We start from the raw sequence: 12993 nt of genomic DNA on the forward strand, positions 1-12993 counted from the left end.
CTTTTAATTATCAAACGTGACTTATTCTCGATTGTGACTGTTTTGCTGTGAATCCACATTACTATTAGGCGTGTCACGGACTTATCTATCCCAAATTCATGTATTTGGTTTTGATGTTATATTTGTTATTTTCATAGGATTTTGTCTAATGCTTAGTCCGTTTCTGTGTGTGTGTGTTACATTTTAATGTTGTGTCGTTGTTCTCCTCTTATATTTAATGCGTTTCCCTCAGTTTTTGTTTGTTACCCCGATTTTGTTTTTTGTCCATGGATTTATGAGTTTTGAACAGCGGTATACTACTGTTGCCGTTATTAAGCGCTATAAAACTAAGTTCAATCCACCTTATTTTACATTTGAAAATGCCTGTACCAAGTCAGAAATACGACAGTTGTTGTCCGTTTGATGTGTTTGTCATTTGATTTTGCCAAGTGATTAGGGACTTTCCGATTTTATTTTCCTCGGAGTTCAGTATTTTTGTGATTTTACTTTTTCCTTATATAGCTGACCATGTTATTTCATAAATATTTTATATCTTTGGTTTTTAAATTTTACTTAGAGAGTTCCTGAATATATGTCAAGAAATGAACTTAAAAGTTCAACGGACCAAATAAATAAGGCGTTTTTGTTTTTGTTTTTGTTTTCTTTAGTTTTTATAATTTGAGTAGTGTATGTAGGAATATAAATTGTCAGCCGATTATTCCTTGGAAATGTGATTTTGTCTGGAGATGTATATCCCTTTTCTTTATACATATTTATACAGCATTTTGCTATACAACTTTTCCTGATTTTGTCCTTGTTGATACCGATCACTGATTTCATTTCGGTGCATAAACATAATCTGTTTTTAGGGAATTAGTATAATCTGTTTTTAGGGAATTGGAATAATCTGTTTTTAGGGAATTGGTATAATCTCCGAGTCATTCACTTTGTTTCCTTTGCTTAATGCTACTTCTTGTACCAAGTTCAAAACGGTAAACAATTCCCACCAATGATCAGATTGATTGTACATTATAAAAATAGATTTTTGTACCGTTTTGAATATTTGGAAAGAATGCTGCTTTTGTCATAGAAACTTATTCTAAAGAAAAACACTATCCACATATATCTAAATTTATGTAATACCAATTGCACCAATGACAATATTGATAATCATAACAAAAACCATTACCACAATAGAAACGTTCAATAATCGGTTTTTCCACAAGTCAAATGTTTTATGTCTCTTCGATGTTCCTTTGACAAAATTAGCTGTAATTAATAATAATGTATTTAAAATCTGTAATAACACTGACAAAGCTATGAAAGCTACCACAGCTCTCTTGAAATGGTCTGTTGCTCCCTCTGATATGACCGCTTTCAGTTGTGTAATGTTTGCAATCAGTATGGTAGCACTTAGAAGGCATGACACAATTAATGCTTTTATATTTAGCTTTTCTTTAGGGGGGTCCTCCTGTAAATCATAAATAAAGATATTCAAAAACTATAGTGAAATAAACACTATTTAAGTAAATGTAATGAGGATTCCACCGACATTTTAGGCAATGTTCATTTGTTGTTTTAATTAATAAAAGTTGAATTGCAGCATAATAAATAAGACAAAAGTATTCAGGACCGCATCTAACAGACAACATGGAGTCTTCAATAAAAGTCAACGTCCATACCATATGCGTTGCTCTAAATGGAATCAACTCTGCAGGAACTGACGGATTCCATAACTTTTATAAATCTGACAATTTCTAAATAGCATCCATATTCATAAACATATACAACCGCTGAAGGGGTTCCTAAAAGCATTTGATACCACAAATTCAATCTAAAAACTTTTACAACAAAAGATACAAAACAAGCCACCACACGCAACCATACGGAACCACACGGAACATGATACTTGATTTTATTTATTGGTAGTGGAAGCAATCTTTCAGAGAAGTGTACTTGTCAAATTGAATATAGGACGCTACAGTCCTTCTTAACATAATACACGCAACAATACCATGAGACGTTTAGAACATCACGGCTTTATACGACATCCAGGTCTTTGTATGAAAGTTCCAACAAAGGAAAGAAGCTAGTAATATTCAATGCGTTAATGAGCGAATCGATGCTAACGGCAAAACTATAAGACGTATTAGTGTAAGAAGAGAAGATATTAACAAAAAGAGATGAGGGAGACAGCAAACCAAAAATAAAAATTAAACATAATTATTGTCAAAGGTACCAAGATTATAATATAATACGCCGACGCACGATTCGTCTACATTAGACTCATCCCTGACGCTCAGATCAAAATAGTTATAAAGCCAAACAAGTACAAAGTTGAAAAGCATTGAGGACCCAAAATTCAAAAAAAAAAAAAAGTTGTGCCAAATATGGCTAATGTAATCTTTTCCTGGGATTAGAAAATCCTTAGTTTTCGAAATAATTAAAGTTTTGTCAACAGAAAATTGATTAAAATTACCATATAATTGATATTCATGTCAACATCGTAATGCTGACTACTGGACTGGTGATACCCTCGGGGACGAAACGTGCACCAGCAGTGGCATTGACCAAGTGGTGTAAATAATTATCAAAGGTATCATAAAATACATGTAGAGTTTAACATACGGTCTTCGTCGATACACCTTGTCAATATTTGTCAACCAGTACAGGCTATAATAGACATTCCCGTATAAAAAAGACATCACAATATCAAATGTCTGTGTTAGTTCAAGCAAACGTGATTGTTAAATAATGTGATTAGAACCAATGTCGCTAAAGTTCTGTCTAGATATCTTAAATTCCCAAACAGCAACATGATCAATAGTCCGGTATCTTAACAGTTCGGAGTATTGTGTACGTGTTAGCGGAAGATCTTTGGTATGTTCTGTTAACTTAATAGAGTATTGTGTACGTGTTAACGGAAGATCTTTGGTATGTTCTGTTAACTTAATAATGTAAAATATTTTGGCTGTGGCGATTTTATAACTGTGACTTCGCCCTGAATGTGACTTGTGATTATTTGTTTCATTTTGGTGGCTGTCTACTCGGTCCAACCCTTTGTCATCTCTATAAGTAAGTGTATAAACCTAACATGATCAAACCTGATATATACACGAATGTTATCATATGTTATTCGGCATCATCACACGTTTTATTTTACCTCCTTTACATTTCTAGGAATATGATTGGTTAAAAGCGTCCTCGTAGAGACCGTGTATATTCAATATTAGGTTAGTAGGGAGACGGCGCTTATGAGTTACATAGTGTGCTAGTGAACTAATACGGTATATATGGGGTCAGTAAATTTCATATGGGGTGAGAGCGAAGCTCAAATCCCCATATGGAATTTACTGACCCCATTTATACCGTATTACGTCACTAGCACATTATGTAACGACTTTATCTTACCGACTATCTTAACGTGTAAAATTTAGACTTGTGATCTATCAAAATGAACAAGCCAGTCTTCAATACTGTTAGCATTAAGAAACTACTTCAAATGATCCTACAAGAATAGCCAACGAAAACAACTTGTTAGGTTTAAATTTTTTTAATGAATTTATTTCAATCTTAATCATCAATTTCTTCGTTTGTTGAAACCTTTAAGATTTTTCTCAGTTCCGTTTTGTTTTTATAAAGGGACGTAACACCACTACTAACCGTGTATGAAATAAGCCCCGCCTCCCTACTACCTAATATGGAATATAAAGGGACGTAACTCCACTACTAACCGTGTATGAAATAAGCCCCGCCTCCCTACTAACCTAATATCAAATATACACAGTCTTCACGCGGACGCTTTTAACCAATCACATTTCTAGAAATGAATAGGAGGTAAGATAATATTTGATACACGGTCAGTAGTAGTTATTAAAAAAAAAACGGAACTGAGAAAATTTTCTAAGGTTTCAACAGACGAAGAAATTGATGATGAAGATTGAAATGAATTCATAAAACACATTTAAACATTTAAAAAGTTGTTATTTTTGGCATCTGTTTTGTACGATATTAGGTTAATCGAGAGGCGGGGTTCATTTCAATACACGGTTAGAAATGAAGTTACGACTTTGTCACTTTTTGATTATTTAAAAGTATTTAAAGTTCTGTATAATATTGTTATATCAAGGTTGTTGATAATAAATAGTGAAGTGCACATTAGTTCACCATAGTGCAGACCAATTGAAGATTTGAAGACTTTAATATAGAAATAAGAAGATGTGTCATGATAGCAAATGAGACAACTATAGTCTAAATTCAACAAATAAAGATAGTCGGCAAGATAAGTTCGTTATATAGTGTGCAAGTGACCTAATATGATATATACGGTCACTAACACACTATGTAACTAATAATATCACCCGTCAGAAGACGTGTTCGTTCACAGGGGATATGGGCTAATAACCGTTGTCAAGGTGATCAATCAGATTGCATATATAGTCTCAATTTTTTATTATTTTATCTATGTCATATGCGTTTCAGTTTTCATGTTTTGCTATTTTTCTCATTGTTCGCCTGTAATTATCAAGATAAGATAACTGGAAATAATAAATTATCATGCTCTTTTTTACCGGAATAAACATAAAAAATAATAATAAATAATCACGTTCCAGAATTATTGTTATAAACAATTGTTCCTACTTAAATCTGATTAACAAACCTACCTTTGGATATAAGTATATCGCAGGTTTAATTTCTAAAAGTTCAAAGAATTGTTTAAGTTTCTGCGATGTATTAATAGCATCCGGTATTGACTCAGGCTCTGCATTTTCTTTTGGTCTGTAACACAAAGTAAACTTTTTATCCTTTAAAATGGGGAATTTAAGACGAAGATTGTCTTCTGTTTCTTTAGCGTCCCATTCAAGCTGCAAATCAAACTCGTCTGTCCTTTCTTCGTTTGAACAAGTTTCTTCATCTTTAGAATCTTTATTTTCTTGGCCTTTATATGAAATAAAATTAAGTGTATTGTAGTAATAAATAAGTTTATTTATCTAAAGTGCAATTATATACATTAATACCAAGTAAATCAGCCAGCCTTCAAAGGTTTATGAAGCACTGTCAACTAATAGCTATAACTAGCGCTTGAAATATTAGAGAGAAAAGAAATAGTTAGTCAAAAACAGAAATGGGAAATAGTAATTTTTTTACAATCTTAAAGAATTTACTATGAGTAAAAATACTTTAGTTGATGTCGCTACAATTGTTCCTCTTGTGTCGTTATTTTATCAGAATTTGTATTTGTTTGAGGGGCTGTTTCAAAACTTGAATTATCGTTTTGTGTCAGATTAAGAGCTTTCTACAACATAACTAACTATAGATGTTAGAGCAAACACAAAGAACATTCACGTTATAACGTTTCTATTTTAAAGCTGGTAAGTTGTACAAAGTGTGGTAAAGGAGTGGAAAAATTAATTACAGCTTTTTTTGGTTGGCTTTCATGAATTTAAAACGTTGTTATATATTCTTTGCTTTTTGCATTTTTGGTTTGGCACAACTATTTTTATAAGCTAGTTGATCTATTCTTTGTTGGAACTATATATAAACCTTTAGGTGTCTATTTTGTCATAATTAAATGTTGGATGTAACGTGTTTTTTGGTTGGCCGACGTCGTTTTGTTTATCATATCATAGACACAATTTTGTCATGTGACCATGACGTCATCAACGTTTTCTCATGATTTACGCCAGTTTAAAAAGGAATTTAGAACTAAATTATAAGAAATAGCTGTCATATTTCATCAGTCTATTAAAAATAACATTAAAAATGTGGTGCACACTGTTAAATAACCCGCTATGCGCGTAACGCCGTTATGTAGTGTGCACCACATTTTTTATGTTATTTCTTCATAGACAGAAAAAATATTACATTCATTCCTTAATTATAACTTGTTATGTTTGGTTGCCGTCTGATTAGCGTTTTTAACCCATAGCTCGTGTAGATTATATATATATATACACTCAACAGGGTTAAAGAACATCAGTTGTTCGACCTGTTAGTCAAATGCGTTTTGTTTAAATATACTTTTTTGGTCTTTTTGAAAATGTTGTTATTCTGTTTTTAGACCCTTCTACAACGAAATTTTTTATATGCACACGTATAAAAATTGCGGTTTTTATTCAACGCAATCATAGGTTTGAGCGTAGTTTTCAATTTAGACTCGTATATATATATATCTAGAGTCTTTAAGAATCTACCAACCAGTAAACTTAATAGGTATTGGATCATCAAAATTGACAATACTACACAAACAGGAAAAAGTATATGAGTCTAAAAGATGTCTATTGATTCCGTTGATTTGTTGAGCCGAAATATTTGCAATTATTGTATTGCATCATTTTATATCATCTGTTCAGGTTTTTCATCTTTGTGCGATGATATTCAACACTTTTTAGTGTTTTGTTTTCCATTTATTTATCGGTATTGTTACACAATCTTTTAGACTCATATATTTATATATATATATTCTTCTAGTAACACTGACTTACAAAGAAAGTAAAAGTTAATATACCTTGGCAGGCAACCTTTGCTGTGAACTTTTTCATCGTTTTAATTTCTGTAAGCTATCATTTCAGCTGTCTTTCGTAATTGTACAGTTAGAACACTGTAATACTATGTAGTAAAAAATAAAAATTTATACTTTTTGCAGAATCTCTTGTAGCATATAATTCTATATAGATACAACCAGAAATAAGAAATAAGTTGTTTATTCAAAATGTGTATACACCATCAAAAGAAGCGTAGTATTTTACTGGTTATATCAGGTTAAGTATTTTTTATGTATGCTTTTGATATCCGTCCGTTAACTACTAGGAACTTACTATTGACAATGAGGGTTGGTGTAAAACAAAACTTTACGAAAAAGAGATGATTTCAGTTTCCTTATTGTGAACTTTCCATTTCTATGAAGCAACATTCCAGCAGTGCCTGCATACAGAGTATATATCTCCAAATTGATACGATATTTCCGGGCTTGTATTTCCTATCATGATGTCCTTGATAGAGGATTGCTACTCACAAGGAAGCTATTAAACCAAGAGTTTATCTACCTCATGCAAAGCTCTGATTCCTTTCACGGATTTGGCTTTACTTTTGGACCTTTTGGATCATAGCTTTTCACCTTTTATATAAGCTTTAGATTTCAAATTTTGGCCACGATCATCACTGAAGAGACATGTATTGTCGAAATGCGCATCTGGTGCAGGAAAATTATTACCGTGAATGTTATTCCAAATGGTAAAGTTGAAGTTATCCCTTCGTAAATTTATGATGTGTCTTTGGCCAAACTAGCTAAGGACATTTTTACCGCATGGTAGATTGTGGTTTGTCATTACGTCGTCTAATCTTTTAATTTCCAAACGTGATTATTCCCGATTGTGACTGTTTTGCTGAGTGTGAATTCGCATTACTATAAGACATGTTACGGTACTTATATATCCCAAATTCATGTATTTAGTTTGATGTTATATTTGTAATTTTCATCGGATTTTGTCAAATTGGTTGACGTCTTTTCTATTAAATTCATGTGTTATGGTAAAGAAAAATAATCACCGCCTTCATTTATTAGTTTTGATTTTGTTCAACGTAATCTGTACGAATTTTATTTTTGAAGTTAGATTCAAAACAAACCGGACATATATATAATTTAGTTAATTGCTATTAATTAGTATTGCAATGTGCATTGTGTTTAAATGTAATATCAATATTTAGTTCTATTATAATCTTAAATCAATCCTATTTCTATCTTATTTTTTAGATATAATTTTTCAAATATGACGTCATTTTTGTGCTTTTTCAGAAATCAAATGTCTGTGTGACGTAATATTGTGCCTTTTCACCACTTCGTATGTGACGTCATTGTTATGACTTTTTGCGTTCAGGCCTGGACTGAGTCGGGTGTGTTTATTTTTTGTGTTGGTCTTCAATGTATTATGTATTCGGGTTTTGTTTTCTGTAATTAGTTAAGACGTCAGTTTTATCATGTAAATCTTTTATATTCATTTGATAAAATTTTCTGTTTGCAATAGCATAAATTGTTCTATATAATAAGGATGTTCTTATCACAAGCAGGAAACCCTAGCCGTATTTGGCACAACCTTTTTCAACTTTTGATCCTCAGAGCTGTACAACTTTGTACCCCCTTTTTCGACTTTCGAACTTTTATATCTGGGCGTCACTGGTAAGTCTTGTGTGAACGAGGGGTGTTTTTGACATATTGAATTTTAAACCTGATGCCTTTTGTTATCTATTAATCATGTGTTGCTTTGCCTAATACGTTCTCCTATTTATTTGTATTGTAGTCCTGTATTATAATGTTCTCATTTTAATGTTATATTTAACAATGCTTTCAAAGTGCGAGGTTTGGCATGCCACAAAACCAGGTTCAACCCACCATTTTTTTTCTTAAAAATGGCCTGTACCAAGTCATTGTTATATCATAGTTTGTTTCTGTGTGTGTAACATTTTTACGTTGTGTTTCCGTTGTGTCGTTTGTTTTCTCCTATATTTGAGTGTGAATTCACATTACTATAAGACGTGTCACGGTACTTTTTATCCCAAATTCATGTATTTGGTTTTGATGTTATATTGGTTATTCTCATAGGATTTTGTCTAATGCTTAGTCCGTTGCTATGTGTGTTACATTTTAATGTTGTGTCGTTGTTCACCTCTAATATTTAATGCGTTTCCCTCAGTTTTAGTTTGATACCCCGATTTTGTTTTTTGTCCATAGATTTATGAGTATTGAACAGCGGTATACTACTGTTGCCTTTATTTACGGACGCAATCACGAGCTTGTTGACCATTATGGAATAACCGTTTGACAGATGATATCGTATATATTATACCACTGGGTCGATGCCTCTGCTGGTGGAATGTAAGTCCCCGAAGGTATCACCAACCCAGTAGCCAGACCTTTGGTACTGGCATGAAAATACGGATGTTTTGTGTTATTAAAATTTGCTGTTACAAAATGTTAGAAATTATCATAAATTAAGGAATGTATCTCCCTCATGCAAAGCTGTGATTCCTTTCACGGATTTGGCTTTTCATTTTTTGACCTTTTGGAATATAGCTCTTCATTTTTTATAAGCTTTGGATTCCAAATATTTTTGCCACGAGTATCACTGAAGAGACATGTATTGTTGAAAAGCGCATCTGGTGCAGGTAAATGGGTACCGTTAATGTTATTTCGTATGTCGTAACTACAATACAATTCCTTTTTTCATGAATGTGACCTACCGAATTAGACTATTAACCAGATTTGTAATAACATAAGCAACACGTTGGGTGTCACATGTGGAGTAAAATCTGCTTACCCTTCCGGAGCACCTGAGATCACCCCAAGTTTTTGGTGGGGTTCGTGTTGCTTAGTCTCTATTTTTCTATGTTGTATCTTCTGTATTATTATTTGTCTGTTTGTCGTTTTATTTTTAGCCATGGCGTTGTCAATTTGTTTTCTATCAATACGTTTAACTCTCCCTCTGGTATCACTCGTCCCTCTTTTACTTACTATTTTTTATTCAACCCACCCGTCTTATTTTTCTAGCCAACAAATCCAAATGAAAGCTAGAAATCATTGTTTTTTGTTTTATATTTATCGACTCTCTATCTCAGTATTGTGAGGAACCAATGATTATCCCTTGTATGTAGTAACAAGGTAAAGGGGGTTAATTTCACGATGTATCAAATTCTATAAAGACCCCCCTAAATATAAAAAATGATAATAAATAAAAACTTGCTATTTTAACTCGTTTCTTATTTGTTATATTTTTATTTGTAATTAAACATTAATAAAAATAACTAACCTTATTAGAAAGTAATATCAATCATATAAATTCTTCCTTTTTCTAAATTCAAAGGACAGTCATTATGCATGTAAATAATAATCAAAACAAATTGTTCCTAGGTGACAGACAACTAAAATGTTAAAAACCTATTCATCCTATCATCTACCTTAACTAGCTGATGCATGTATTTATAATATCTGTTGGATATAATTTATATTGATTAGTTTACTTTTTCAATGAATAAAATTGTATGGTTTACTGCTTTTCTGTATTTCATTTAACAGGTGACTAAAACTCGTTGATGAAAACGAATTCGATTTTAATTCTACGTAGAAAACGATGCTTGGAAACAGCCCATAGTGATACATTTTTTCTTTGATTGAAATAGTTTACCTGAAACGTTTTCCAAGTAAAAAAAGTCAATAAAATTCTAACTAAAAGATAATTACTATTCCAATTAGTAAACAGTGAGTGCAGCAGTATCTATATGATACCATACAATGTCGGAACAAAGAAAGACACCAGTATTTGTCAGTATCTTTTGAACACGGAATTATATCAGATAGTGGTCAGTATTGGTTGTACGCGGTCTTATATAAAATAGAGACCACTTGGTGTTGAAAGCGGACTTATATAAGATAAAGTCAATAGTGGTTGAACGCAGTTTTATATAAGATAAAGTCAATAGTGGTTGAACGCAGTCTTATATAAGATAGAGACTAATTGGTGTTGAAAGCGGACTTATATCAGATAGCTAGAGTACACACGCTGAAATGCCTCGTCTGCGTTACTGACGATATTTGTATGCTAAAAGTCTTCAAGATAATGTTTTTACTATATATGAGTCTTGGTATTATAAATATACAGATAATACGGATAAATAAAGTGGGGCTTTAACCGTTCAGACCGTGAATGCCCGCTCTTATTAGTGCATACGTTGCCTTTCTTGCAGCACTCATCCTTGAGTTGCTAATATTTTATGTGCAAAACGTTGGTGAACTGCAGATTGTGACGTTCGAATCTCTTCAGAGTTCATGGTGAAATTCCTGAATTGTTTGCCAATGGATATAAAAACATGTGGTATGAGTTCCAATGAGACAACTCACCATCCAAGTCACAAGTTGTAAAAGTAAACCATTATAGGTCAAAGTACGTTATCTGGTACTGTTGGTTTGCCACAATAAATAAGTCAAATGTAACTTCTTAAATTTTGAGTCATCATTTGATCCAGCCTTGGGTTAATTTTGATTAGGGACTTTCCGTTATGAATTTTTCTCGGAGTTCAGTATTTTCTTGTGATTTTACTTTAACTTAAATGTTTGATTTGGAAGAGAGGCCGACATAGTTAGTGATAAGGTTGTAGCACAATATTGATTGCTCCATTTTTGACATTTTTATCTATTATGTCTGTTTGTTTTGTTCGCGCATCGTTGTCAATAGAATGGAATTTGATGTGACTATCATACAAGTGAAAAGTTTAGCTAGATATAAAACCAGGTTCAATCCCCCATTTTCTACATAAGAAAATGACTGTACAAGTCAGGAATATGACAGTTGTTTTCCATTCGTTTGATGTGATTGAGCTTTTGATTTTGCCATATGATTAGGGACTTTCCGTTTTGTATTTTCCTTGGAGTTTTTTTTATTTTTTTACTTTTTTCTGTGTATGTTGCATTGTTGTTTGTTTTTGTTTTACTTCAGTGTTCTGTTGTTTCGTTGGTTTCCTCTTAAAGTTGATGTGTATCGGTTTTAGTTTTTAATCCGGATTTGTTTTCTCTCAGTCGGTTTTAGTTTTTAATCCGGATTTGTTTTCTCTCAATCAGTTTATGACTTTTGAACAGCGGTATACTGCTGCTGCCTTCATTTACAATTCTGTAATGTGTTAATATTTTTTTCGACCAGCTCTTCTCTCACGATTTTATTATTCTTCTAGTTTGCAACTATCTTCAAATAACAAATAATCAACCACCATTTGGTTCTTCACTATTAACGAATAAAGTTTTTGTCAGTTCTTCAAAATAACCAGCCCACCATTTCCTTATAGATTCAGGGAGAGGTCGAAGGTACCGTTCTAAAACTTCAAATGCAAGTTCTATCCGTACTAGCCCTTCGTTGACTACAAGTTTAAGACGGCCCCTAGCACCGACTAGAGCACTGGCTAGAGCAGAATTCTTTGCAAATATAATTTGGATGGACTTTGTAAGATGTAACAGCACCTAATCGGGCCTGGTCAAAAAAGTAGATACTGGAAAGTTTACTGTCCCTTTAGTATCTTTCGCCCCTCTCTTCTATGAAGTAACAGAGCATTTCCGTGAAAAAAATAATGAATTGTCAATATCAAGTTTTTGGAGTTTTTTTTCAGATATTATAGACTGGTAGTGTGTTAAGTTTAGATATTCACGGTTAATTTTTCTGTCTTATATGGTCGTTTTCTCCATGCTGTTTTGCAGTGATACACATTCTGAGAGCCATTGCATTATCGTTTTGTGACGTGTTCAAATAGTCTCTTTCTTAATTCCCAAATTGATCAATAAAATGATTGTTGTCTTCATTGCTTTCTTGTATGTGGAGTTCAATCTCATACATAAACGCTAAAACAACTTGTCTCTCCTGGTCATATTTTATGGCATTTATGTCACATGATGGCTTGAATTTATATATTATTCCTACAATTCTTTTATAACCGATATGAACTCATCCTCTGTATTTTTAGAGCAACTAAAGTCCATATATACATCAATAATTATGAATGGTTTTATCCTACAGTTGAATTTTTACTACTCTACTACCATCTTGTTGCTCTTTTATGGAATGCGCAATATTGTTCTTAAAACAGACAGAAGTGTCCCTTCTCCCCTGGGACACTGCGATGGCTGCAGAGGATCTGCATCATCAACGTTAAATCACTTAACAAAACCGTCGTATCGTATCGTATAGTTTCTATTTTTCTAAGTTAATGTGTTCCTAAAGTAATATGATATCCTCTATATTTGACAGTTAATCTACCTACGGTGAAAGGATACAGTTTATCTACCTACGGTTTAAGGATACAGTTTATCTACCTATCTACCTACGGTTTAAGGATAGTTTATCTACCTACGGTTAAAGGATACAGTTTATCTACCTACGGTTTAAGGATACAGTTATCTACCTACGGTTTAAGGATACTGTTATCTACCTACGGGTTAAGGATACAGTTATCTACCTACGGTTTAAGGATACAGTTATC

At 32.8% G+C, this 12993-nt stretch overlaps 1 long non-coding RNA gene across 1 annotated transcript; it reads right to left on the minus strand.

The window, feature by feature from the left end:
• Positions 1-1094: 1094 nt before the first annotated feature.
• On the minus strand, positions 1095-9908 carry LOC143066280 (uncharacterized). The gene is made up of 4 exons (XR_012975527.1): positions 9783-9908; positions 6488-6588; positions 4644-4918; positions 1095-1450 (listed from the first exon to the last, which is right to left on the minus strand). It is a non-coding gene; the product is annotated as an uncharacterized LOC143066280 (long non-coding RNA).
• Positions 9909-12993: the final 3085 nt, after the last annotated feature.

The sequence above is a fragment of the Mytilus galloprovincialis genome, chromosome 3 (assembly GCF_965363235.1).
Source record: "Mytilus galloprovincialis chromosome 3, xbMytGall1.hap1.1, whole genome shotgun sequence".
In the NCBI taxonomy this organism is placed as follows: domain Eukaryota; kingdom Metazoa; phylum Mollusca; class Bivalvia; order Mytilida; family Mytilidae; genus Mytilus; species Mytilus galloprovincialis.